Source organism: Condylura cristata, unplaced genomic scaffold (assembly GCF_000260355.1).
Source record: "Condylura cristata isolate star-nosed mole 26May11 unplaced genomic scaffold, ConCri1.0 scaffold00001, whole genome shotgun sequence".
NCBI lineage: Eukaryota > Metazoa > Chordata > Mammalia > Eulipotyphla > Talpidae > Condylura > Condylura cristata.
The window spans coordinates 56,634,409-56,661,564 of NW_004567102.1; the positions used below are offsets into that span (position 1 = coordinate 56,634,409).

A 27,156-nucleotide genomic window follows, 5' to 3' on the forward strand; every position below is an offset into this window, starting at 1 on the left:
CAGCAGGATATGGAAGAGCACCAACAGTTCACTTATCTTTTCAAATTATATCTTGAGTCTTACCACTTCTCATCACTTCTACAGTGACAACCCTAGTCCAAGTCTACACTCACTCTCCCCTAACTAGAGTAGGGTCCAGGCCTCCATTCCTGTTTGGCTTCCTGGCCTCCATTCCTCCTTGTAATCAATCTCCACAAAAGAACCCGAATTTCTCCAAAGCATGAATCCAATTATGTCACCTCTATCCTACCAAAAGTTTCAAACAGGTTCCTGTATTCAAAATAGAATCCAGCTTCCTCATAGCCTTCAAAACCTCCTGTGACCTGACCTCCCCAACTATCTGACCTTACTTCTTAAGTCATCTTTACTTGAAATTTTTCTGTGGGGTTGCCAAGTCATTTAGTTAGTGTAGCAGCCGCAACAGGATTGTTAAAGTTACTTTAATAGAAGGATAGATTGCTACTGCCTTCCTAAATGAGTCAGAAGACCACAAAAGCAAAGTGGATTTCTAATCCACAAAGATAGATAACTTCATAGAAGTATAGGTGTAAGTATAGTTATAGATATAGATAGATGTAGATCTATACCTATAAGTATAGGTATAGTTATGAAGAAAGACACAGAGATAGAGATGGAGATGAGTGAGCCTTACTTTGGGTCTCTAAACCATGAATGAAACTATTCACAACTTTAACTCCTTTACCAAAGAGGTCCAAGATGATTTTACAGGGCATGTCTTTTAATTAATAATGTTGAAATGGAAATTCCATATTATACTGTGAAGTTGAGATAGTAAAATGTGGTCTGAAAAAAAAATACTTAGCACATTTTGCTGTTTTCTGAAATCGCTAGTGTTTTGACAATGACTGTGCGTAAGGATGGTGGGGAACACTAGTTGGAAACTTAGTTGTGGAATTTTAATAAAGTACTGGCTGTTAATAAGTTACTTTTGTTTAAGCCTTTGTTTAATTTGGCAGTTTCTCATAACCCTTAGTCAAGAATAAGTTCAAATATTTCTTTGGAAGATATGTATAATATCAAAAGTAAAAAATAAGACAGTCCTTCTGGAAAGAGATTTTATACTCAGTGCTAAACAACTAAATATGTCTTTCAGAAGTGCTTGTACTTTGGGATGCAAAGTCAAACTTAGAATAAATAGGGCCCTTCCTGGTGGCGCAACGGGTTAAAGCACAGCACTATGAAGCTATCACAGCCACTGCAGCACTGCAGCACAAGTTCAATCCCCAGCCAGTGAGGTCACCCACATGGAGCAGCAGACCTCTCTTGTCTCGCCTGCTCCCCTCCTCAACAGTGTATTTCACTACATCTGCCTGTTCTGCCCCTCACTGTCTCTGGTGAATCCTCTCAGCCCCTGCATTTCTGGCTTGTACCCCAATTTTGTATGCATAAATAAATCTTAAAAAAAAAAAAGTACTAGAGTTGTGGGGCCTCCCTGGTGGCACAACACTATGAAGCTCACTGCAGCATGAGTTGATCCCCAACCCCCAGCCAGGAAGGTGACCCACATGGCACAGCAGGCCTCTTGCTCATTGCTCCCCTCAGCAGTGTATTTCAGCCAATCTGCCTGTTCTGCTCCCCACTCTGTCTCTGGTGTATCCTCTCACCCCCCCACACACACACTTCTGGCCTGTACCCCAGTTCTTGTATGCACAACTAAACAAATCTTAAAAAAAAAAAAAGTGATAGAGTTGTGTTGGAAAGAAATCTTTCAACTAATATCTTCGGTGACTATTACCATTTGTGGATTACCCAAATAGTTCTTAATATGTCACTCATTTTCTTCCATGTTTGAATAGTATTTTCACATAATCAAAAATGAAAAAAAAGTCCATTTTCAAAAGCACAATTCTTTTTATCTTTGACTACATAATTTTATCACTATTGTTAAAAATTCTCAGTAGGGAAGAAGTAGGAATTTTTAGAATATAGAAGGACCATGTGTAATATTAGCAATGTCTTAATATATTTCATGATATATATTTATCTTACTATTTCTCCCCACCCAAGATTACTTTGCATAATTGTTTTTCTGACAGTTCTATCTGGGGCTGTCAAGTCTAATGGAGGGATTTTGGCTTTCTGTTAACTAACTAATGTTAGTGTCAAAGAACTATTGTCCTTCCCCCATTCCTCCCTCCCTTTGAATCTAAGTCCAAAATAAATGAATGGTAATAAGTTTTCTTCACTGTTTTTTAGTGTAGAATTTCAGTTCAGGAAAAGTTCTGCTCAAGAATGAATTCCAGCAGTGTTCCTCATGCCAACAGGCAGCATGAGACTTGGAGCATGGCAGTTAGCCAGAGAGAAAGCTGCTCTATTAGAGTGAAGTAATTTATAAATGATAACAATTCTTAGTGCAAACTTCATGGTCATCTTTTCTTAAGAGTCTAAATGATGAGTATTTGTGAACAACAAACTGAAAATTGAGGTCATTCCAGAGCCAGTTTGCAGTGATTCTATGTAAATACTAAACATGAAGGAAGGCCCTAAGAGATAGAGCAGCCCTTGGTTGTAAAAGGTAGTAGATCTGCTGACAGTGGGAGAGAGGGGGGGGAGGCAGGGAGAGAGGGAGTGGGAGAGAGTGAGAGCAAGAAAGAGAGATGAGAGAGAAACAGAGAGAACAAGCATGCTTGCAGGCAAGCACTTTCTGTTTGCCAACTCAGAGGTGAAAGGCAGTCTTGAGGACCCACCTGCACAAGGGTTCTTGTTCTTCGTGTCCCTGGAGAAGAACAGGACTTTCTGCAGCCCCTGTTTCTCTGTGCAGAACTAGGCTGTGTAAGCCTCTGTTTTGGGAGCAGGGGAAGGTCCCACCCTGCTTAGAGTCTTGCTCATTGGGTGTCTCTGTCTCACCTTTACTATTAGAGGTCTGTGTGTCCACTCTTAATCTTCCAATTAGTCTCTTCATACCACAGTCAGAATTATTTGATGAGTAGTATCTGATTAGGTCACATCCTGGCTTAAAACCACTCATGACTGACTGTTGCTTTTAAGATAAAGGAGAAAGTTTTTACTTCACCCCAGGCTTTCTCTCCCTCTAGTTAAGGCTTTGCCTCTGCATGCTCTTTTCCCTGTCGTCTGCTTTGTCTGGAATTATTTCCGATTCCATCCTCCCCTCTCCTTTCACCTGGCTACCGCCTACCATCCTTCTCATCTCAATTCAAAATCACTTCCTCTGGCAAACCTTGCTTGAATCTATATACCAAGGTCAGGCTTCTCCTCCTTAAATACTCTCACTACACTCTGTTTCTCCCATTTGTAATACTTACTATCACTGTAGTTCATTATTTATCTAAACCTATTTTCCCTTGATAGATTGTAGTCAACTATCACATTAGATATGCAAGCATCTGGCAAATTGTAGACCTTCAATATATAATTCTTAAATGAGTGAATGATGAGTCAACAACAACCAACTGCATGGCTAAGTGGCTAGTGAATCTGATTTCTTTTTCGACATCCAACTCCACTGTCACAGGTCTGGGGCAGGACTGCAGAGGACATAATAGTGACAGCCCTCTAGGACACAGCACAGTGAGGGTGGGGAATGGCTGAGGGCAAGAGGGTTGGTAAATCCTTTTATTACGTGCAGTTGCAGTTCAAGAGGATTAAAGATCAACCTGTAATGGCTGCTGTGATTTAATAGCACTTTGAGGTGACATAGAAGCAATTAGGACTTTTTTATTTGGGTTCCTGGTGAATCTCTCTCCCATTGGGACCTACGGGTGGCAGCTGTGTGCTTTATATTTTCTGTCCCCCACAATGATTGACCCAAATCGTCTGAGTTGCTAATTAAATGAAGCAGAATCTGAACCCCATCTGTCATTCATTAACCCTATTGTTTAAATCTGGGTGTGGATTTATTATTGCATTGCTTGAATTGGTGACTAGTTGACCTCAGCATTTGACAGAAAATCAGTTTGTAATCAAGCAGGAACATTGTGTGTAGCCTGCCTACCTGTTCTTATACATTATTGATAAATTTCAGTGACCTCAAAAAAGAAGATCTTAGAAAAGAACTGAGTATATTTAACTAAAAGCTGTTATTCTGAAAAGAAATATAATTTTCTTCATATGCTTTATTTACATGCATGTTAACTAGATAATAGAGTATATTTATACAAATGGTTAAAGTTTTTTTTTAAATGAAGTTACTATTAATAAATTATTAATAATTCTTTGTTCTTACTTAGCACAAAGTTAAACATGAATGGGAATCTTATTGTTTGTTAACTTTACTCCAGTTCATATATTATTAAAAATCTTTTGGGGCCCTCCCTGGTGGCGCAACGGGTTAAAGCGTTGCACTAAAAAGCTTAAGCCACTTCCGCATGAGTTCGATTCCCGCCTGCCCCGGAGGAGATCCACATGGCGAGGCAGACCTCTCCTGACCTGCCCGCTGCTCCCCTCAGCAGCGTACTTAGTCCATCTGCCTGTTCTGCACCCCACTCTGTCCCTGGTGAATCCTCTCACCCTCCGCAGTTCTGTATGAATAAATAAATAAATCTTTAAAAAAAAAATCTTTTGACTATCTGGCCTCCTCCCCATGTCTTCATTCAAGGGCATTTCAGCAGATATTTTATTCAAAACCAAACAAAACTGTGTAAACCATGTTACACAGTGGCAGAAGTATGCTCAAAAGCATTCCAAAAGGGAAATACATGTTTCCAGTTGAAAATTATGGAAAGGTTATAAAAACATGAATTGTTTATAGTCATGTTCAAGATAATTAGGAAGAAGTCATAGAAAAGCATAAAAAGTGAATTTAATCCTTAATTCTGTTATTTGACAGTAATCAAGTAAGGGGGATCACTTTTGCTTATTTTGTTTTTATTTCATTCTGTAAAGGACCCTTAAAAAATTCAGTGAGATTTATATAAATCTCACTGAGATTTTTGCAAATCTCTTTGCAAAATATACCCTTACTTTTTTAGTGAATGGGTTAGACTAATTTTGAATGTCCACAAACACTTATTACTCCAGCTCCTTGTCAATTATGTTATGGAGTGTGAATTAGTTCAGGATGCTATAACAAAATATCATAGACTGGGTGGCCTAAATGTCAGATATTTATTTCTCCCAGGTCTGTAGGCTGCTAAGTCAAAGGTCAACTGTTTTATTGACAGTTGGCCTGTAGGCAGCTACTTTTTCACTCTGTACTCACATGATTTATCCTCAATGGATATACATTGAAGAAAGCAAGAATTTTCTTTCACTCTTTTGATAAGACCTTGAGTACCATGAAAATATCACCTTTGTGACCTAATTTTTTTTTAAAGATTTATTTATTTATGCATACAAGAGCTGGCGTGCAGGCCAGAGGTGCAGGTAAGGTGGTAAGAGGCTTCACCAGAGACAGAGTGGGGAGAAGATCAGACAGAACTACGGAAATACACTAAGGAGAGCTGCGGGTGAGACAAGAGAGGTCTGTTGTGTCAAGTGCATCACCTCCCTGTGCTGGGATCAAACTCATGCTACAGTGGTTGCTTATAGCTTCATAGTTCTGTGACTTAACCTTTTGCCCCACAGGGAGGCCCTTGTGACCTGACTTAAACCTAAATACCAGTAGAGATCCCATCTCCTAATATCATCATTTGGGGGATTAAGGATTCAATACATGAGCTTTGGGGTGGACACAGACATTCAGTGTATGGTAGAGAAGATTTGTTTCCTTTGTTGACTGTTACACAAGTTGACTGTTTACACACAGTATTCATTTAGCTGATGCTACCTGCCCTCATATTATGGATTGAAAGAGTTGGAAGCAAGTTGTTCACTAATAGGCATTAATTAGGCTCAAAATTCTAAGATCTTTGATTGTTTTTGGCTTTTGTCTTAAATCTTGAAAGGGATTTTAAATCTTGTAAATATATAGGGTAACATAGGACATGATGTGTTTTTTCCCTCTTCTATTTTGAAATGAACTGTACAGACAGAAAATTGTTCTTTATAAATATAAATGAAAACAGCAAATGTTGTGCATGCAGACTAAATGTCAGAATGTTATGATTGCCCAGAATAGTGGATGGAATAAGGTCTTTTTAATCAGAAAGCTGAGACAAGAGTCCGTATTTTTATTTTGTGACCTAGGAGCTATATTTTGAAGTAATTTATATGAAACCATTGGATTTCAGTATATTTTTTATAAAGTGATGGCAATACTACTCATCTTTCTGTAGTGTTTTTCTAAAAATGGCTGTAGACAGCTACTTTATCACCATGTACTCACATGAAAGGTATATAAATGATGAGCTCCAGTGGCTTGGTAGATAATAGTTCTATGACTAATACTTTTTAAATCAAGAGAACAAAATATAAAAATAGTAGGTAATTAAAACATCTAATTATTGCTTTTACTAAAACTTTGAATTTTATTTTGAATACCCACCAGCACATTAAGCATGTTAATATAATATCATACTGTTTTATAAAGTCCAAATTAAGTAAAATTAGAATCCTTTGTAGGCTGAAGAATCCTTTTTTTCTTAATTGTTAATGAGGTGCTTTTCATATAATCAATCATTCCCGAAAATTTTCATCAGATGCCTAATCAGTTTCTAACTCTTAACTATCTCCTTGGTGCTGTCCCAGTATGTTTCTGTCATTTTGCCACTAGTTTTCCTCATATCAGTCATGGCTCTATCTATTATTCACAACAAAAACCTAGGAGTCATCTTGCATTTCCTTCCTTCCTTTGTTAACGATGCAATCTATCAACAACTCCTTTGTGTTGTGTCTTCAAAATATATCCCAAATTTGAAAACTGGAAAGCTACATGCAAAAAAATGAAACTAGATCACTGCCTCACTCCAGTCACAAAAATCAACTCGAAGTGGATTAAAGACCTAGACATAAGAACGGAAACCATAAAATACCTAGAAGCAAAGATGGATCAACACTACACGACATACACTTCAGCGACATCTTTAAAGACAGAGCACCCAACGCCACAATAGTGAAGGCAAAGATAAATAGATGGGACTACATCAAGTTAAAGAGCTTCTGTACAGCAAAAGAGACATTACTAAAAACAAACAGACAGCCCACTAATTGGGAAAACATTTTCTCACACAAAAGTAGTGATAAAGGACTGGTCACAAAAATATACGGAGAACTGATGAAACTCAACAAAAATAAACTAAACAACCCCATCAAAAAATGGGCAGTAGAGCTAAAAAAACACTTCTCCAAAGAGGAAATGCAGATGGCCAACAGGCATATGAATAAATGTTCAACATCACTCATAATAAGGGAGATGCAAATTAAAACCACAATGAGATACCACCTCACCTCAGTGAGAATGGCACATCTTCAAACAACTAGCAACAACAAGTGTTGGCGAGGATGTGGAGAAAAAGGAACTCTACTACACTGCTGGTGGGAATGCAAACTAGTACAACCACTATGGAAAACTGTTTGGAGGTTCCTCAAACTGCTAAACATGGAGCTTCCCTACGACCCAGCAATCCCACTCCTAGGTATCTACCCAAAATAATGAACAACCATATACCAGAGACATGTTGTGGGGGTGGAGAATGGGATCAAAAACGGGGGGGGGAGGGGAGGAAGGGAGGGAAATGCATGGGACTATGGTGGTGGCACACGGGTGATTTAGTGATGGGAAACCCGCGGGGATTACAATCGAGATGGAAAAAAAAAATGTGCAAAATGATGTAAAAATAAACTTTTGTAATAATTAAAAAATATATATATATCCCAAATTTGCACTGCTCTCAACATATTCGTCACACTCACTGTATTGCTATCTGTACAGATACACATGTAGAGATACTTCTAGGTGTAGAGATAAAAGTAAAGTAGATGTTGGTGTGGAGGCTGAGACAGCGACAGAGAGATGTGCCACTATCAACTCTTAGCAGGACTACAGTGAGACTCCTAATTCCTTGTTCCACTCATTCCCATCATACTCTCCAACACAGCCACAGTAAACTGTCCAAAACATGAATCAGAAAATATAATTTTCCTTTTTAAAGTTCCTTCCCACAGCTTCTCATTACACTGAGAGTAAATCCAAATGCCATCAATGGTCAGAGGGCCTCCGTATACCCCGCCTGTGCCTCCGTCCTCCAGTTTCCTTCCATCGGACTGGGTGTGCCGCAGTCATTCTCCTTACTGTTCCTCTAGTGTGTGACAAGCTCTTTCCTGCATCAGGTCTTTCTTCACATATGTGACTCCTTCTTTCCCCAGACTTTATATGGCAGGACCTTTGGTTCATTCACCACTTGCTCAAATACCACCTCTTCAAAGGGTGGCCTGCACAACATATTTAAGAACACACCCACAGCCTTGCCCTTTGCAGTTCCCCTGCTCTGCTTTTTTAAACAAAACAAACCAAAAAAACAGCATATATCACAATCCAATGCTCTACTATTTTCAAGCATATATTCAATTTCATATGCTCACTTTCCTACCCGAATGTTAGCATCCTGCTGTCAAGAACCTTACAATCTAGTTCACTGCTGTAGCCCTCATGCTTAAAAATAAAGTCCAGAATATAGCAAAAATAGTGAGGCTAAAAAAGAAAGAGAATTGTGTTCTATGTCAGATTCTGTTTCGTTCTAACAGATGCATATTTGTAACTTTTTGTCTATCACAGCAAGAGGTTTGCATCCACATTATCTATCAATAGAGAACTAAATAAATGATAGAATATGCATATAATAGATTAACATATACCATATATCAGAATGAAGAAGATCACAATGTACTATCTTAAAAATAAAGTAAAAAAAAATTGTAGACCATCTACCTCCTGTACCTTTATTGTTTTTAAGAATTATTTTCATTTATTTATGCATACAAGAGCTAGGGTGTAGGCCAGAGGTACAAGGGGTGAGAAGAGTCACCAGAGACAGTGGGGAGCAGAACAAGCAGATCTACTGAACTATACTGCTGAGAGAAGCAGCGGGCGAGACAGGAGAGTCTGCTGCACCATGTGGGTCACCTCCTTGGCCAGGGATCAGGGATAGAACTCAGGCTGAAGTGCTGATAGTGCTGAGACTTAACCCCAGTGCCACCAGGGAGACCGGCCTCTGCACCTTTATACATGCTGCTCTTTCTGCTTGGAGCACTCTTCGCCAGACACTTCTTTTTTTCTCTCAATGGTATCTTGCAGAGAATGAAACTTAGCACACTATTTAAAATACCTCTGTACAACCTTCACTCATTAATCTCTAGCCTTGCTTTATTTCTCTGCATGGTTGCTATCATCACCTAAAACTACACTATTGACTCATATGGTTATAGATTTCTTAATTATATGTATCTCCTATGAGAATATAAACACCCTAGGGCAAGGACCAAGTTTTACTTGATACTGCATGCCCAGGTCCTAAACCAGTGCTTAGAATCAGGCAGAAATCAGAGATGTGAGAAAAAAATCAGAGATGGAACGGAGTTGGATCCTAATATCCCCTAATCACCGCAGTGTGTTATCCCTCATTCTTAAAATCTGTGTAGCACCTTGATCATTTTAGGCCAAAAAATGCCTTAGAGATCAATTAAGCCAAGCATTGATTTTGCCTAAGAGATGACTTAGCTGGGGGTTAGGTGATGTGTGGATGTCCAAGGAAGATGGGGATGAGATGAAAGGATGACATTTTTACTTTTTTCAGCGCTGAAATGTGATGTGTTTTTTTTTTTAACTACATTTTGGAAAATGTCAGAAAGATGGTAGCCAATTAAGTAATTTAGTCACAAGCACTGTAACAGCTTGGAGGAAAGTCCAGCCCTGTGGGCACAGCTGCTGCCGGCTTCCTGAAGGAGGTCTACCCCAGACCTTAAAGGGTAGAAGAAGGGGAAGGTGCGTTGCAGGAGAGAGAAGGAGTTTGCGAGCCAGATCCAGGGAGAGGTGGAGCCTGAGAAAAGCAAGCTATGTGTGTTTAATAGGAGATCACTTCTTGTCTAGAATATGGTTCACTTGGAAACTGGAACTGGAACATCAACCTATTCATCCTAAGTGTTTATAATGCAGAAATTCCCCCCCCCCCCACCATTAGCCTTTTCCCCTATAGACAGCAAATCATAGATTGAATTGTGTAAAAAAAAAAAAAAAGAAAAATATGAAGCTGTCATCCTAGCCCCTAGTGCGTCTGAACGTTACCTTAGTTGGAGGTGGGGCTGTTGCAGATGTAACTAATTGAAATGAGCTCACACTGGAGGAAAGTAGGCCCCTAACCCAGTGTGACCATTGCCTTCTAAAATGACCTCTAAAATGACCATGTGATGATACTGGCAGAAATTGGAATTAGGTAACCAAGAAATTCCTGGGTCTACTAGAAACTGGAAGAAGCAAAGGATCTTCCCTGGAGACTTGTAAAGGAGCAAACCCTACAATATTTTGCTTTTGAATTTCTCTCCTGCAGGATTGTGAGACAGTTTCTATTGTTTTAAGCACTTGGTTTATTACACTTTGGATAACTACCCTAGGAAATTAATACACAAATTGTACTTTTTCAACCTAATTTTGAAATAGAGTCCAAACAGCAATAAACTATTACATTGCTTCAAAATGCTTTATGGACATATAATTAATTTGATTGGAACTCTATATGAGGGGGGGCTGGTAGTAATGGTTAGTTATATAACAGCAATACATGTGAATATCTTTACATATTTTGCCCGTAAGTCCTTTATAAAGTAATTGTGAGCAGAGCTGGAGTAATTCAAGCCACAAATTTAGTGAATCACCAGCAGAATCAGACATAGGTACTTTACTTTCATTTTCAGTCTAAAAACTCAACTTCAACTGACTTTCTTTTCTTTCTCTTAGATGAAACATTAATTCCTATGTATGCTTAGTGACATAGTCTCTCCTTTCCTATAAAATACAGATTAAAAAAAAATTTATTTATTTATTTATGCATACAGAACTTGGAGTACAGGCCAGAGGTGCAGGGTTGATGAGAGGATTCACCAGAGACAGTGGGGAGCCGAACAGGCAGATCAACAAAAGTACACTGCTGAGGGGAGCAGCGGGCAGGTCAGGAGAGGTCTGCCACGCCATGTGGGTCACCTCCGGAGCAGGGGATCAAACTCGCACCGAAGCAGCTATGGCCAGCTTGCAGTGCTGTGTCCTAACCTGTTGTGCCACCAAGGAGGGCCTAAAGTACAGATTTTTAATTTATGGTTTTAAAGTCCCTGAAGATGCCTGACATCTAGTCATTTCTTAAGCCTATTATCTTGACTGTAATAAGAGATTTAGAACTTACTTCCTAATAATCTTCCTAACTCATATCCTGAATCAGAGATAAAACTCATAGAAAAATGAATCATAAACTTAAGCCTTCATAGGCACAAAGCAATTTTCTTACTGTTTACATCAACTTTCACTTATCTTTGTTTTTCAAGGCTCCCAGTCACAGCCTTGGTAATTTCCTTTTCCCCATTTGTTTTGGTGTCAATTTAATTTTTCATACTAAGCTAAGATTTATTGTTTGGTCTTTTTATATTCTGGCCCATATGCTTTCATAATAAGGATAAAGAAAAATTTTGCTGTGTTATGCGGCTGGACTCTTTAACAGCACAAACTATGTCTTCCAGATAGATTCTGGTATGGTTTATAACATGCTTAAATTGATTGTTTTTCCTTCCTTTTTTCCTAATTAAATTTGAATTAAGTTTTCTTGTTTTTTTTTTTTTTTAATTTAAAGGTGATGGGAATATGTTTGAGCTTAGCCTCAGTGTATGGGTTTTAATAGTTACCTTATAACCCAAGCAAATATTAGTCATTCTAATATGTGTAGCTTTGGCTCAGAAAAGTTATTCCAATAATATATTTTCTCAAGGAAATTTTGCTCTCCTGATTTCTGATCTCCTGTAAGTTTTCTAAGTTCCATTGACTGAATATATTTTAAAATAATGCTCTGGGCTAAATATATTTGGGAACTTTTCAGGTTTGCTTTATTCATAAGATAGTGCTATGTTAGTTGAGGGATGATTATATTAAACTTCATAAAAATGTATTTTACAACTTTATTTTATATTTTCCTTAGCAATTATTTATCTATTAATGATGTAAATAGAGATGAGTGGAGAGATCTTCATCTAATTATTGTAATATAAAAATCCATAAGGAGGCAGACTAGAGCTATAGGCCAGGTGATTTTCATCTGTTACCATATCTCTTTCTTCAGGAATGCCAAATAAAAGTGGCACCTAACTATTTGTTTCTCATATATGACATCAGTAAGAGCTACATTCAAATACAGGAATCTATGTCAAGAGAGAGGCCCTGACTTTTTTTTTTTTAAGCATTCTGTGTCTTCCCCTAGGCCAAAATTCTAGTAATGAGTTGAGGGAAATGAAGTACGGGCAATTCTGAGTCTGAATTATCTCCTTTGGTAGGGGTATTTGGGTAAATTCTCCACCTCTTTGGATATCAGTGTCCTTGTTGGTAAAAATGAGGAAATGACAGATGATACTTAGTGAACATTCAGTACCAAGCAGTTTTCCAAGCCAACTTACATATAAAATCTGTTCAGTTTACACAACAACTCTATAGGAATGAAAGAACCAACACACCTCCGGCCCTCCTCTTTCTCCCCATTAATGTCTTGTCACCTTCAAGTGCATATTTTGCTTATTTTTTATGCTCTTGTTTTGTCACCATCCTTGCTCTAGAATATAAGTGTCACCAAGGAAGGAATTACCATCTGTTTCGTTCAGCAGACATACTTCCTGAACAGAGCCTGGAACTCAACAGATATTTACTGAATGTTGAGTGAATGTGATACAGAGAGATTGAGCATTTTACTGATGCTCATAAAACTAGTGAAGGAAATTGATTCCCAGATATTTATCTCCAGAATCCATACTCTAAAATACTGTGCTATACTCTATATAACTATGTAATTTGTGGCTTCTAAAGCCATGACTCATCATGCACAACAGAATCATATCTAGTGCTTAAAAGTTAGATGATTGCTATCCCACACTTCCCCCCAAAATACTTGTATTCCATTTCAGTGAGTCTGGAGTCATTACATTTTCACCTAATATTTCCAAGTGACTTTAATTTGCACTTGTAGTAGAGAATCAATGCTATTTTATCTCAGTAGATCCCTTAATTTTATAGTCATTGAAATTTTTTCTGAAGGGAATTCAGATTGAGGATGGAAAACAGGACAAATGGAAGACAGAAGGAGCCAATACTGCTTCTCAGTTACTGTCATGATCGGCTTTGTGATTGGTTCATGGTTGAGTTCATGGATCTTTCTAGAAAGTCTTCCATTTTTGTCCCGATGTTAAGTGAGAGTGACCTGTGATTCATAACTAGAGGGTTTACTATAATCTGAGAATGAGCTAATAATAATCTATGTGATTATAGGTTCTGTTGGCTAGAATATACTGTTACGGTGATTTCTCAGAGAAATAAGTCAGCACTCAGAGAGATGGAGAAAGATTCATTTGTTACACCGGTAGACCCAGTGGGATTGGCCCCAAAAGGCTGAGTCCCAAAATACAGCAGTACTCAGGTTTTATACAGTTTGCGTGAGGAAACTTGCCATTCCATTCATCATAGCATAAGCATTCTTTATTGTTTGGGAAAGGGGTCAAGGTAGCCCTAGCTACTACTATGGACAAGCAGCACACTGCAAGAACTTTCTGCTCCAGCAAGCAGCAGAATCCAAGCAACAGACTTCTCCCAAGGAGCAGGCCTGGGGAAGTAGCAGAATTTATACAAACTAGGGAAACTTCCTGTTTCAATACTATGTATCTTGTCTAGAAGGAATTCAATAATTGCATATGGGCAAAGAAATGGGATTACTATGTTGATTATTGTTTGACTTGACTGTGTATCTGAGGTCTTTAATAGGTAAAAGAACAGTCAGAACAAGGTGGTGGCAGGTTATACAGTTTTGGGACCTTCATGCGATTGTTCTGAGGATTGAAGATGTATATGGCGAACATATAAAATATGAAGAGAACCTGGCTTTGTTAGAGACCAAAGGTAGGGAAATCCAGTTGACTCTAAAGATCCACCCTCGCCCAGTGTGCATCTATTTGTAGCTCATTCAACCTAGCTTTAACTCTGGGAAAGAATAGATTGATAATTCGACTACATCCATCCAGTGTGTAGGTGGTCATTGCCCTCCCCTCCCCTATCCATATGAATTGGTGGAGTGATATGATACAGGGACAGGATTTCATTCTTTTGAAGGCATATGGTAAGTGCTGCCCATATCTTCCTGGCTTCCCTTGTGGGCAAGTGAAGGCTCTAGCTCCCTTATTTGTGCCCTCTTGCCTGCTTTTCAGTTTTCTCTTGATTTGTCCCATTTCATATGTGCACTATGAGTAATGAACCCCCATGACTCCTTGCCTTTGTATGACAACTGGAGACAGTGTAAGGACACATAACACCCATTGCAGTGCTCTTTGTTTTTGGCAGCAGCAGAGTTTAATTGTTCCATCCACAGTAAGCAACAGTGCTCCTGAGGTGATCAGTCACATGAGAGATTAAGGGCGGGCTTCCCCCAACCCTATATCATGTTCGGTGGATCAGAGGAATGCTAAAAGCTCCAAAGTCCCCAAACCCACAAGTCACTGAAAAGCGATAGCATTTTTGCAGAAAGAGAATCCTGAAGAGTGAGCTTACAGGTTGCCCAAATTTTGCAAAGTCCCAAGGTCTTACTTCCAGACATTATTTTGGCAAGTCTGAAGTGAGTTTAGAGATGTTTTTGACAATGTCCACCACAAGTTGTGATGTGTGTTTCTAGATAAGGACTGCTGTAAAATGCCATCTCCATAGTCCCATTAGCGCTTCAGTTCAAGAAGCAGGCTTAACTGTAAACAACTGTAAAAATCGTGAATTGTTTTATTAGTGAATTTTTAAAAAGATTTATTTATTTATGCATACAAGAATTGGGGTATGGGCCAGAGGTGCAGGGGGTGAGAGGATTCACCAGAGACAAGAGTGGGGAACAGACAGCAGATTGACTAAAAAGCATTGCTGAGGGGAGCAGTGGGTGAGACAGGAGAGGTCTGCTCTGCCAGGTGTTCACCTCCCTGGCTGGGGATCGAATTCATGCTGCAATAGCTGCGGATAGCTTCATAGTGCTGCATGCTAACCCTTTCACACAACGATGGAGGCCCTTATCATTTAAATTTTATTAAATAATTTGTTTCATCTTCTACCTTCCTTTTATCCCCAGATTTCTTCTTTTATCAGCAAATGAGTAAGGCAGATGGTGCCCTCAAAGTGAAAATGTGTATGTAACTCTGTTTATCACACTGTATAACTGTCCTCTGCTTTCATGTAAAGACCACTGTTTTACAGTTTAGTCTTCTTAAATACATAACCTATTTTTAATTTGCTTTCTGACTTACCTCAAGCACACAGATTTTCTCCTGGCTCATCACTATGGCAACCAGGAGAGAGCCCTATTCCAAAGGAGCTCAGAGAAAACCACAGTGGGTGGGGATTGGAGATGGGAGGAGTCTGAGGAGTAAGAAGCTATAGAGAGGAAGGAAAATCTGAGGTAAGGGTTCCCTTCAGGTCTCTCTTTGAAAGAAAAGCCTTTATGTTTGAAATATCTTAGGGATTGCTTAGTGGCAAGAGTGAGGAAATCTTTTGGCAGTTACTGTGATGGGCATGCCATTTCACCTCTTTAGATCTTGCTGATAATATTTAAGCGATGCCAACATAACAGTGTGACCGTCTGTATCTCCTCATTGCCATGGACTTTCATCCAATGCAGTGGCACCATAGGTGTCTTTTAACTGATGCTGCTGTGGCCAAATCCTGATGCACGACTGTCATACTTTTTGTCTCTTTTGCTTGGCCAAGAAAACTGTTAGGTTCTCTCTTCATTTGTCAAATATAAAGATACTGGTGTTTCTTTAACGTTACTGCTGAGCTAGAGCGCATGAATTAGGTTAAGGCTTACTTTTTTTTTTTTTTAAAGATTTATTTATTGTCCTTACAGAACTGGGGTACAGGCCAGAGGCTCAGGGGCAGTGAGAGGCTTCACCAGAGACAGAGTGGGGAACAGAACAGGCAGATCAATGAAGTACACTGCTGAGGGGAGCAGGGGGCGGGTCAGGAGAGGTCTGCCACACAATGTGGTCACCTCCGGGGCAGGAGGGAATCGAATTCATGCGGAAGCAGCTTTAGATTCTCAGTGCTGTGCTTTAACCCGCTGCGCCACCAGGGAGGGCCAAGGCTTACTTTTTTTAAAGGAAAAAATAAAAAGGAAACCACCGTCACACCACTATCACTCTTACTTCCATCTCCCTTTTCACCTTTGGAAATACCTCAGCTTGGTTTTCACCGTCTGCGAGTTTGTTTTTATTTGTTTTGTTGATTCATATGAGTTTCTTTGTTTTTCACATATAGGTAAAATCATTCAATATTTGGCTTTATCTTTTGGACTAATTATGTTTCATGTAATTCCCTTAAATTCCTTCCATTTTACTGCAAGTGGAAAAATTTCATCTTATGACAAAGACTTACAGAAAGAAAAGTAAAATTATTAGAATCTAAATGGAGGCAACAATGTATAAGGGCAAAATAAAGCATAAAAAACACTAGCAAGTTGAGAAAATACATATATATTCTAAATTAATTCCAGTGTAACTCTCTATAGATAGGGAAAGTCCAAATCAAAGCATAACCCTACATAGATATTGCAAATGTTTAGTCAAGTAACATTTCACATTACTTTTAACCTAAGGCTGATGTTGGGGATTATATGGGTGACCTTCAAACAGGCTGGATATCTATATAGGCCTTCTTCCTCCAGGGGAAATGGATGAGTTACTCTTAAAGTGAAATCGGCAAATTCTAATGGAGTTTGCAGTGCGGATAATAAGGAAAGAGCAGGGAAAGGTATCTCCAGTTCTGGCCTTTCTCAGAACAGACCTTGTTTTTTTCTGTTACTTAGTTACATAGCACATCACAAAGAATAAGTTATTGGCTGTGAGGTATAGAAAGAGGTGATTCAAAGACTTTATGGGATTATTTCATAGTAGAAAATTAAAGTAAATGTTTTATGTATTTCCACTCTCTTCTATCACAAGGTGAACCCAAGTAGGAAAAATAGAGTTAGTGATTAGTTAGAGTAAACCTTTGAACTTACAAGTTTGGCTTCAGATGTCATAACTAATTCTGAACTGTCATTTACAACCTTGGGGCTCCAGAAAAAGTGGAATTGGAGGAAGATGGATTTTCTTGTCAGATTCTTGAGCATTTGATTTGCTGGAAGACCCATAGTGATATCCAGGGAATAGGAATGATTGTGATTATAGGGTATTTGGGATCCAGAAGTTTATTCTCAATAATTGGGCTCCAAAATCCTACTGGGATAAATATTTATTGATAGACCCATTACCGGTATATGCTTCTTACCTCATTGGTATTTTGTATATTTTTTAGAAAATATTTTGTATATTTTATCAGCCTGATTTTGAAGGTAGTTGAGATCATGTCCTGCTACAGAACTTATGTTCTGATGCAAGTAAACTTAGAAATACAACTGTTAAACATCAGACTTTCAATTCGTATTTTCACTGTTTTTAGTGTAATTGCAGGTCTTTCCCCCTGCACAGGGCCTTTCCATCACAGCAACCAAAACAGCACATCAAAGCCAGAAGTACAACAAGTCATCAGAGTTCAGATTCTTTCCTGCTTCCCTGTGGAGGGGTCAAAAATACAAACATCCTCAATTGCTACAGCAGGAGGAAACATTAGTCCATCAACAGAACCAAACAGGAAGCACCAAATGGGCATTTCTTCTATTTATTTTGTGTCTATTAAGAAAAGGGTAGTTTAGTTTCAACCAAATTTGTCAATGGAGCTAGAAAACAAAATAAGTGGAGTCATTTTTGGTTAGCTTAAACTCTGATTACTTGACAATTTAACATTGTTTTTCCAGCTATTTTACTTACTATGATTGATGCAATACCACATTCTTAAGATGTTGGAATTTTTCCATATCTTAAGTCATTTTTTTTTCTTTTTTGAACTATGAATCAGAAACTTAACATTGCAGCAGTCTATTGAGACTCCCAGTATGACTCATTTAGACTTTAATTAAATTTCTAGATATTTCTTTTCCAGGCCCATGGGTACATGCACATATTGAACAGAGTGCTTTCTCCTCCCTTGAGCTTGTGATAGGGCACTAAAAGTGTTCGATAAGGCCAGGAAATACTTCAAGTAGTACTTCAGAGATCAGTTCCCATTACCAAAAATTTTAACCATGGATTATCAGCTGGCTATATACACTGTATTACATCAGAGTGAACTCTGTTACTCTACTGCCAGTGATGGCAGATAAGTAAAAAGGAGGCACATTGTAATAGTTTAAACAAGGCTAGTGAAGGAGCAAAAGGGAATGTTATTTGTATTTTTAATGAATACTTACAAACATAAATCAACAAACCACTTCATTACTCTTATAATTACTTGGAATCTCTTCATTCCAGAGGACTGTTTGGCCTGCTAGTTAAAAGGAAACGAATGTTTCTTTTCAGCTTCATTGTTTCTCAGATGCAGCCAGTGTTGTACCAAGGCTGGGATGGGAGAAGTGTCCATCCCTGCTACAGGCAATAATAGAGTACTGTGTGTGCAAAAACTTAATAAAATGTGCCTGTTTTTAATTGTCACTATGCATTGACAACTCTCAGAGACAACCATGATATTATTCTACTCTTTTCTGAAAGAAAAAAATATTTTGTTGGTCCACTTTCTAAACAGCAGCTGCAATTACTGAAATTTAATAATATATGTATATGTATGTAAACTAAAAATCACCATATTTTTATATTTATTTTTAGCAAACATTGTATTCTACATGGAAATAATTCTGACTTTCCTGCATATGGCCTTAGCCCTGTTTACTTCAAGAACAAGCAGCCAAGTTTTCTTTTTTCATATTCATAATCATTGTAGTATCATTGTTTATTTTTGAATCAGTATTTAAACACAGGATTACACAGTACCACAGAAATCAGAGATATGAACTGAGTCTGAAGCTGCTCAAGTAATTCAAGCTTTGGGGAATTTTAACAAATTATGATGAATTTTCTGCTGAAGGTATCTTAGTAGTAAACTTTCAACTGCAAGAATATTTGAAGCTGCTAAAGCTGACTCAAAGAAGAAAGACATGGACTGCATTGCAATTTCTGAAATGTATTATGAAATGGGATTTTCACAAATATCTGATAAACTTAATCTTTATTGTAAAGTTCTCCTATTAACATATGTTTTCTCATGTGAAAGAAACATTTGAAATTAAAATAAATAAAAAGTGTCTTTCAATCAACTATAAAAGAAAGTAGATTAACAAATCTGGCTATACTGAGTGTTCTGATTGTGAAGATGTGGAGATCACTTTAACAAAGTCATTGACAAATACGCAGAAGTGAAGTTTCAGCATCAGAAACTGCAACGGGGTTATTCATGACAATAGACCAATGTACTTAAAGTCTTAACTGTATTGCTATGTATGCAAAATTTATTAAATGAATGCTGTCACTGTATACATTTCCTTTCTGGACATAATAATTATTTGTGTCATTTAATAGTTATTACCGAAGCTACTTCTGTCATAAAGAAAAAGCTCTTTAAAATGATCCCTTCTGGGCCCTCCCTGGTGGCGCAGTGGGTTAAAGCACAGCACTAAGAAGCTAAAGGCATTTCAGCATGAGTTCGATCCCCCCCCCCCAGATGATCCACATGGCGCGGCAGACCTCTCCTGTCCCGCCTGCCCTCTGCTCCCCTAAGCAGTGTACTTGGTCAATCTGACTGCTCTGCCTCACTCTGTCTCTGGTGAAGCCTCTCACTACTCCTGCATCTCTGCCCCTGTACCCCAGTTTTGTATGCATAAATAAAGAAATCTTTTTTAAAAAACAATGATCCCTTCCAGGTGTCAAGTTTGCTAGGTCTGCCACTGTATCCATGTTTTCATTTTAACTCAAAACAAAACATAATTTCTGTCTTTTTAGTTCTACAACTATGTTTTTTTTTTAATTATACCAAAAAACAGTTTATTTTAATAAGGCAAAATCTTGGACTCACTCTGGTGGTGCAGTGAATTAAAGCACTACACTATGAAGCCATCTGCAGCCTCTACAGTATGAGTTCTATCCCTGGCCAGGGAGCTGACCCACATGGCGTGGCAGACCTCTCCTGTCTTGGTGCTGCTCCCCTCAGCAGTGTGCTTCCTCAGTCTTCCTGTTCTGCTCCCTGCCCTGTCTCTGATGAATCCTCTCATCATCCCTGCATCTCTGGCCTGTACCCCAGTTCTGTATGTATAAATAAATAAATCTTTTAAAAAGTAATAAGGCAAACTTTTAATAATAAAATAAAAATAGAACTGTACTTAAATAGAGCTCCTATCCACTATATTTTGGTAATAATTATATTTCTAATAAATGGATACTCCATGTCTTAACTGTTTTATGAAACTTAATAAGATGAAAAACAAAACCTGCTAAAATTTGTACATGAAGACACATAAATTGTGACTATCTTATAACAACTAAAATAAGTTGAATTTCTAATGAAGTATCTTCCACTACAGGTCTGGAGATTTTCACTGTTTAACTGACAGATATTTAAGGACCATCTTTATACCTTTTCAGAAAACAGAAAAAAAAAAAAAAAACAGGAACTGCATTCCAATTTAATTTACCAGGCCAGTGTAACTTTGATATTATGAGAGCGACACAACTTTCATATCAAAACATGAACAGGAAATTAGGAGGAAACATTTCTGGACAACTTCTCCTATAAACACATCTACCAAAATTCTCAGTATGAGTAAGCAAAGCAATGTGTACAAAGAGTAAAATGTTAAAAATAATTTCAGTTTTTTGTATAATTTTAGTTTAACATTAGAAAACCAATCAGAACAATTAGCCACATTAACGGAATAAAGGGGAAAACTACATTATCTTATGGAAAAGCAATTGATTAAAGTCAACATTTGTTTATAATTAAGTGTATATTTTGGAAAATTAAGAACAGAAGAGAGGGAACTTTAACAAAAGATATCTACAAAACACCAATAGGAAATACTATGGAAAAATTGCAAGTTTTCCTTCTGAGAGCAAAAATAAGACAAGTCCTGGAGTTGTCACCACTTCTACTTATCAGCCTTGCACTAGAGGCTAAGTCAATGTAATCAGGAAAGAAAATGAATCAGAAGAAATAAATAAATAAGACTTTCATTATTTGGTAATGCTATATATATTGAAAATCCAAACTATTCTTTTTTTTGAAAAATTTATTTATTTATGCTTACAGAACTGGGGTACAGGCCAGAGGTATGGTGAGTGAGAGGATTCACCAGAGATAGAGTGGGAAGCAGAACAGGCAGATCAACAAAGGGGAGCAGTGTGAGGGGAGCAGTGTGCAGATAAGGAGAGGTCTGGCAAGCCATGTGGGTGAGCTCCCTGGCAGGGGATTGAACTTGTGCTGCAGTAGCTTCAAAGAGCTCCATAATCTGGTGCTCTAACCCATTGCGCCACCAGGGAGAACCCAAAAAATCCAAAGATTCTATATATTAGGCTTTGATGAGATTAATAAAATTGTACCTAGAAACCTGGTTAATGAATTCATTTAATTCTTGTTCTATATTTACAGATTTTTTTTTTTAAAGATTTATTTATTTGTGCATACAGAACTGGGGTACAGGCCAGAGGCTCAGGGGCGGTGAGAGGCTTCACCAGAGACAGAGTGGGGAGCAGAACAGGCAGATCGACGAAACACACTGCTGAGGGGAGCAGCGGGTGGGTCAGGAGAGGTCTGCCACACCATGTGGTCACCTCCAGGGCAGGCGGGAATCGAACTCATGCGGAAGCGGCCTCAGATTCTCAGTGCTGTGCTTTAACCCGCTGCGCCACCAGGGAGGCCCTATTTACAGATTTTTAAAGTTGCATCCTGTGACAAATAATAACAGGGGGACAAGAGGAAAAATATTTACAAATACTTTTAAATGTAATAAATTTTAAGTTAAATTGTGAAAAAAAAAGACATTGCTGAAAAACATTAAAAACACAAATTAATGAAAAACATTAAAAACACAAATTAATGAAAGGCTATAATGCATTCACATTTTGGAAGACTCAGCAGCTGTTAAATATTCAGTTTTCAGGAAACTGAGCCTTAAAAATCCCAATAGGTTTGTGTGTGTGTGTGTGTGTGTGTGTGTGTGTGTTGTATAAGGAAGAGAGAGAAAAAGGAAATTGAAAAAAATCTTTAAAGATTATATTTATGTATGTACATGAAAATTCAAAATATCAGATATAAATAGGTAAGACACTCTTTAATAGGTGAAATAAGGTAGGAATGTTTGTGCCACTGGATAGTAATACTTTTATGCCTATAATGATTAAGATAGTATAGTACAAGAGTAAAAATAGATAAAAGATCAATGAAGCAAATCAGAATCCACCATTTAAAGCTCGTACCATTTAAATAAAACAGCTATATATTAAACAAGACACAAAAAGTGCCAATGATAGAAATAAGAACCTCCATTTATCAGGTATATATGGAGAACATTACAAGTTTATATATTAACAATCCAATGAAAAATGAACAGAAGACTAGAATAGGATAGGATTCACCCAAAAAAGAATACCCTAATTGCCAGCAAATACAAGAACAGGTCTTTAGTTTCTTTAGCAATCAGAGAAATGCAAAATAACTACCACAGTTAAATACCACTACATTTTCTGCAGAATAGTTAAAATTTAAAATACTATCAATCCCAAATTTGGTTGAGGGTGTTGAGCAAAAAGAATTCTCATTCGCTGTTAGAATGAAAATCCTTCATAGAGAGAAATTAGAAACAACACATGTTCCTAACACTTCATATATTCAACTGGCAAGCACTAACCTATGATGTCTCAACTTCCCACCCAGGTATAAGCCATGTCTAGTTTTCAAAAAAAGAAGTGAGGCTCCGGGAAGTCAATGCTCTTTTATAAACTTATAAATCTCCTTAATGATAGAGCTAACGCCTAAACAAGTCTTTCCAATTCAGCCTCCGTTCTTTTCACGAGAGCTATAAAAGCAGCCATTAAAAATGTAATGCTCAATACCGGATGATTTCGCTCATAGCAGGAGTATAATGGACCAAGCGAGAAAATAATAATAATAATGAACAGTCATATACCAGAGACATTTTGTGGGGGTGGAGTGGGGAATGGGATCAAAAATGGGGTGTGGGGGCAGAGGGAAGTGCATGGGACTATGGTGATGTTACACGGGTGACTCGGTGATAGGAAACTCACGGGGATTACAATTGAGATAAAAAAAAGTACAAAATGATATAAAAATAAACTATTATATTTAAAAAATAAATAAAAATGTAATGCTCTGGGCCCTCCCTGGTGGCGCAAAGGTGGCCGGCCGCAGCCGCTTCAACATGAGTTGGATCCCCAGCCTAACCAGAGAGCTGATCTGCAAGTGCAACAGACCTCTCCTGACCCACCCGCTGCACCCCTCAGCAGTGTACTTCATCAGTTTGCCTATTCTGCTCCCCACTCTGTCTCGGGTGAATCATCTCACTGCCGCTACACCTCTGACCTGTACCCCAGTTCTGTATGCATAAATAAATAAATCTTTTTTCAAATGTAATTTTCTGTTTTCTTTACTCTTTGTACATACTTAGAAATAACACTCTAACTATATTATTTGATGTCTTTTGTTACATTGGAAAGGCAATGTGACATGAGAAAGAAGTTCAGATCTTTGCTGTAATCTCTTTCGTAGTTGCTTTGCTTTTGTGTTGTATTTTATTTACTGAACATTATTGTACAAACATATTTACACATTTGCCTCTCACTATTAGGCTCTGTATTCTTGAGGGTAACCTCTTATCTTCATTTCTTTATATCTATAGTATATCACACAGATGTCTGTCAAATGAATGGATGAACTTTGCTCTTCAACATTTTGTCTCAGAGCTGGTAAGTCTCCATTTTAAACCTTTTAAACAAAACTTGAAATTTCTCTGCTATCTTCCAGCAGGACAACAGTCAAATCAGGTTCTGAAAGAAAAATTCTACTTCCTTTTTCCATATGAAATGATTCATAATTTTAATTCCTGTTGCTTTTTATTTTTAAAAAAGATTTATTTACTTATGCATATAGAACTGGGGTACAGACCAGAGGTGCAGAGGTGGCGGGGAGCGTTGGGAGGGGTTGTGAGGGGGGAGAGGATTCACCAGAACAGAATGGTTAGCAGAATAGGCAGACTGAAATACACTGCTGAAATACTCTCCTGGGAGAGACAGGAGAGGTCTGCCACCCCATGTGGGTCACCCCATGTGGGTCACCTTCCTGGCTGGGGAATGAACTCTTGCTGCAGTGGCTGCGATAGCTTTGCAGTGCTGTGCTTTAGCCCGTTTAGCCACCAGGTAGGGCCTCCTGTTGCTTTTTAATTTACACACTAAGTTCGCAAACTATATCCTAAGAGTCTCTTTTTGTGAAGGTATATCCTCTTGTGTTTGTATCTAATCAGCTATAAATATTTCTCTTAGAATTATGTTTGGTACATGACTCTCCCTCCTGTACATTTTTTTTTTTTAAGATTTATTTATTCATACAGAACTGGGGTACAGGCCAGATATGCGGAGGGTGAGAAGACCCACCAGAGACGGAGTGGGGAGCAGAACAGGCAGATCGATGAAGTACACTGCTGAGGGGAGCAGCGGGCGGGTCAGGAGAGGTCTGCCACACCATGTAGTTACCTCCGGGGCAGGCAGGGATCGAACTCATGCGGAAGTGGCTTAAGCTTCTTAGTGCTGTGCTTTAACCCACTGCACCACCTGGGAGGGCCACCTCCTGTACATTTTTTTAAGACCTATTTATTTATGCATACAAGAGCATGGGTACAGGCCAGAGGTATCAGGGAGCTGAGAGGATTCACCAGAAAAAGAGGGTAACAGGAGACCCACTGAAATACGCTGTTGAGGGGAGCAGTCGGGAATACAGGAGAGTCTGCTGTGCTGTAGGGGTCAGCTCCCTGGCTGGGGATCAAACAGATGCTGCACTGGCTTGATAGTGTTGAGAATTACTCCCTTGTGCCACCAGGGAGGCACCCTGTTGTACATTTGTATTCGGGTATCAACTCATTTGAACAGAAAGAGCTTCCTTTTGACTATATTTATAAAATCTAAGTTTTATAGAAGAAAAATCTAAAAACACATATCTTGTAGTATATTAGCAGTAAATACATTTCTCTTGTAAAGGTTTTTTGTAACCTAGACAGACTCTACGCACATGAATGAGAGAATGATATACAGGCCTACAAGATGCTTTATACTTGATAGACCTCTTTTTAGCCAATTAAATGTTCATCGGAATATAATGAATAATTATAATTTTTAAAAGTCATGTTAAAAATAAAGACATATTATTTTAAAAAAAATACTATAATTGACCTGAGTGAGTGACATGTGGTCTGCTGTAATTGCAGTGATTTATGAGAAATGACAGTTTACACTTTGTCATCTTTAATGCAGTAACCCTACAAGCTTGATTCTATCATTATCCCTATAGAGCAGGCAGGGGAAGTGAGACACACCAGTAAATACTTGCTCGTTGTCACATGGCTGATGGGTAAAACTAAGCAACCTGACTCCAGAACATCTACTTTCATTGCCTGATATAATAGTTCATACTTACAAGGAAAACATATAAGAAAAACTGCTTTGTGCAGGAATACTTGATCTAAATTTCACAGCACCCTCATTACCCAGCGTTTAAATTAGTCTAGATAATTTGGAAAGCACTGGGATTACTGATGATTAAATCTTGAGGACCAATAAAGTTTGAAAATTTACAAATATGTTTTGATGAAGTCTGAGATTTCAGATATATAATAATGAGTAGTTTTTTATCCTTCTTAATGACTATTAGAAGTTAAAATGCTCTGTGAAACTTCTTTTTCTCAAAATGACTCTGAAGACATTGACAGTTAAGTCTGCTCTGGGTTTATATAAATGTTTTCAGTACTGCACTCATTTATACCTTGTTTGGGGAAAATTTTGTATAGATTTGAAATATTCTTATTTGGCATCTTGACTCTGTCAGAAAAGGGAAGTGAAATTAATCACAGGGAATAAAACCCATCTGTGTTTTCCTGCCACAGACTTGATATGTTTGGTGTCCTATTTAACCATGTTTTTTGTTTTGGCTCCCTTTATCTTTCAATGTTTCAGTGAAACATTGAAAATTTGGACCTACCTATTCAGAATTCATTTATAGAGTAAAAAAAGATTAACTCTGGCATAAGTACAGAGAGAGTAGAATTTGACCCACACCCAGCCAGCATCTGCAGAATTCTTGTTACTTCATTTGCAGAATCCATGTAGTTTATTCCATTCACAAAGCTGTGGAGTGATTGGAAATTTTTTCCATTTTCCAGCAAAGCACCATACAGGCAACAGCATGTTTATAAAAAGAAAGCAGCTTCGTGCCCATTAATCAAGATTCTCTAGCTTCCCACTGTAAGGGTCCACTGTAAGGGTCTGCCTGCTTGCTCAGCTCAATCTAGAACTACAAATCTCTCTATTAGAGCAAACAGAAATATTTTCTCTAATCTTTGTTTTATTTGTCTCATGTGTCTTGTGCTGAAAGTTATGTTCATCTGTAGTCATTTACTAGTAACATGCTCCTGTTTGGTTGATAAATTATTTTGTCTTCTTGTCTGTAACTGGCTGAGAAAGTCCAGGTTGGGATCTCCTCCACCCTAACCATGTCCATCTGCTCACCATGTTCCATGGCCATGTGTATTGAGCTTTTCATCTCCCATAGCTGATGTGGCCACGCTATGCTTCCAAGAACTTACATAATGTTCAATCTTACAACATTTACAAGTTGTGAGGAAACATAGACCCACCCACAAGTCATATCATTTCCCCCCATTTTTCCCTTTTTTTTTTTAAAAAATCTCATGGTTTATTTCAATTGAATTGAAAAAAAAAATCCTTATTTTTTTGTTTATTTTTTTGAAGGAGAGTAATATATAATATTATTATTATATAATATTAATAATATAACATATAACATTGTTGATATTAATAATATCACATATAATATCATATGATATAATACTATATATAATAATATATTATTATATAATATTATAATATTATATATAA

General features: G+C 37.9%; 1 protein-coding gene across 2 annotated transcripts in view; it reads left to right on the forward strand.

Annotated features, from left to right (window-relative positions):
* Nucleotides 1-27,156, forward strand: part of DSE (dermatan sulfate epimerase) — a 137,035-nt gene that overhangs the window by 28,371 nt on the left and 81,508 nt on the right. For both annotated transcript variants that reach the window (XM_012722196.1, XM_004673789.2), the window contains exon 2: nt 23,892-23,958. The gene's annotated coding sequence lies outside the window, so the exon portion shown is untranslated. The remainder of the gene's footprint in view (nt 1-23,891; nt 23,959-27,156) is intronic.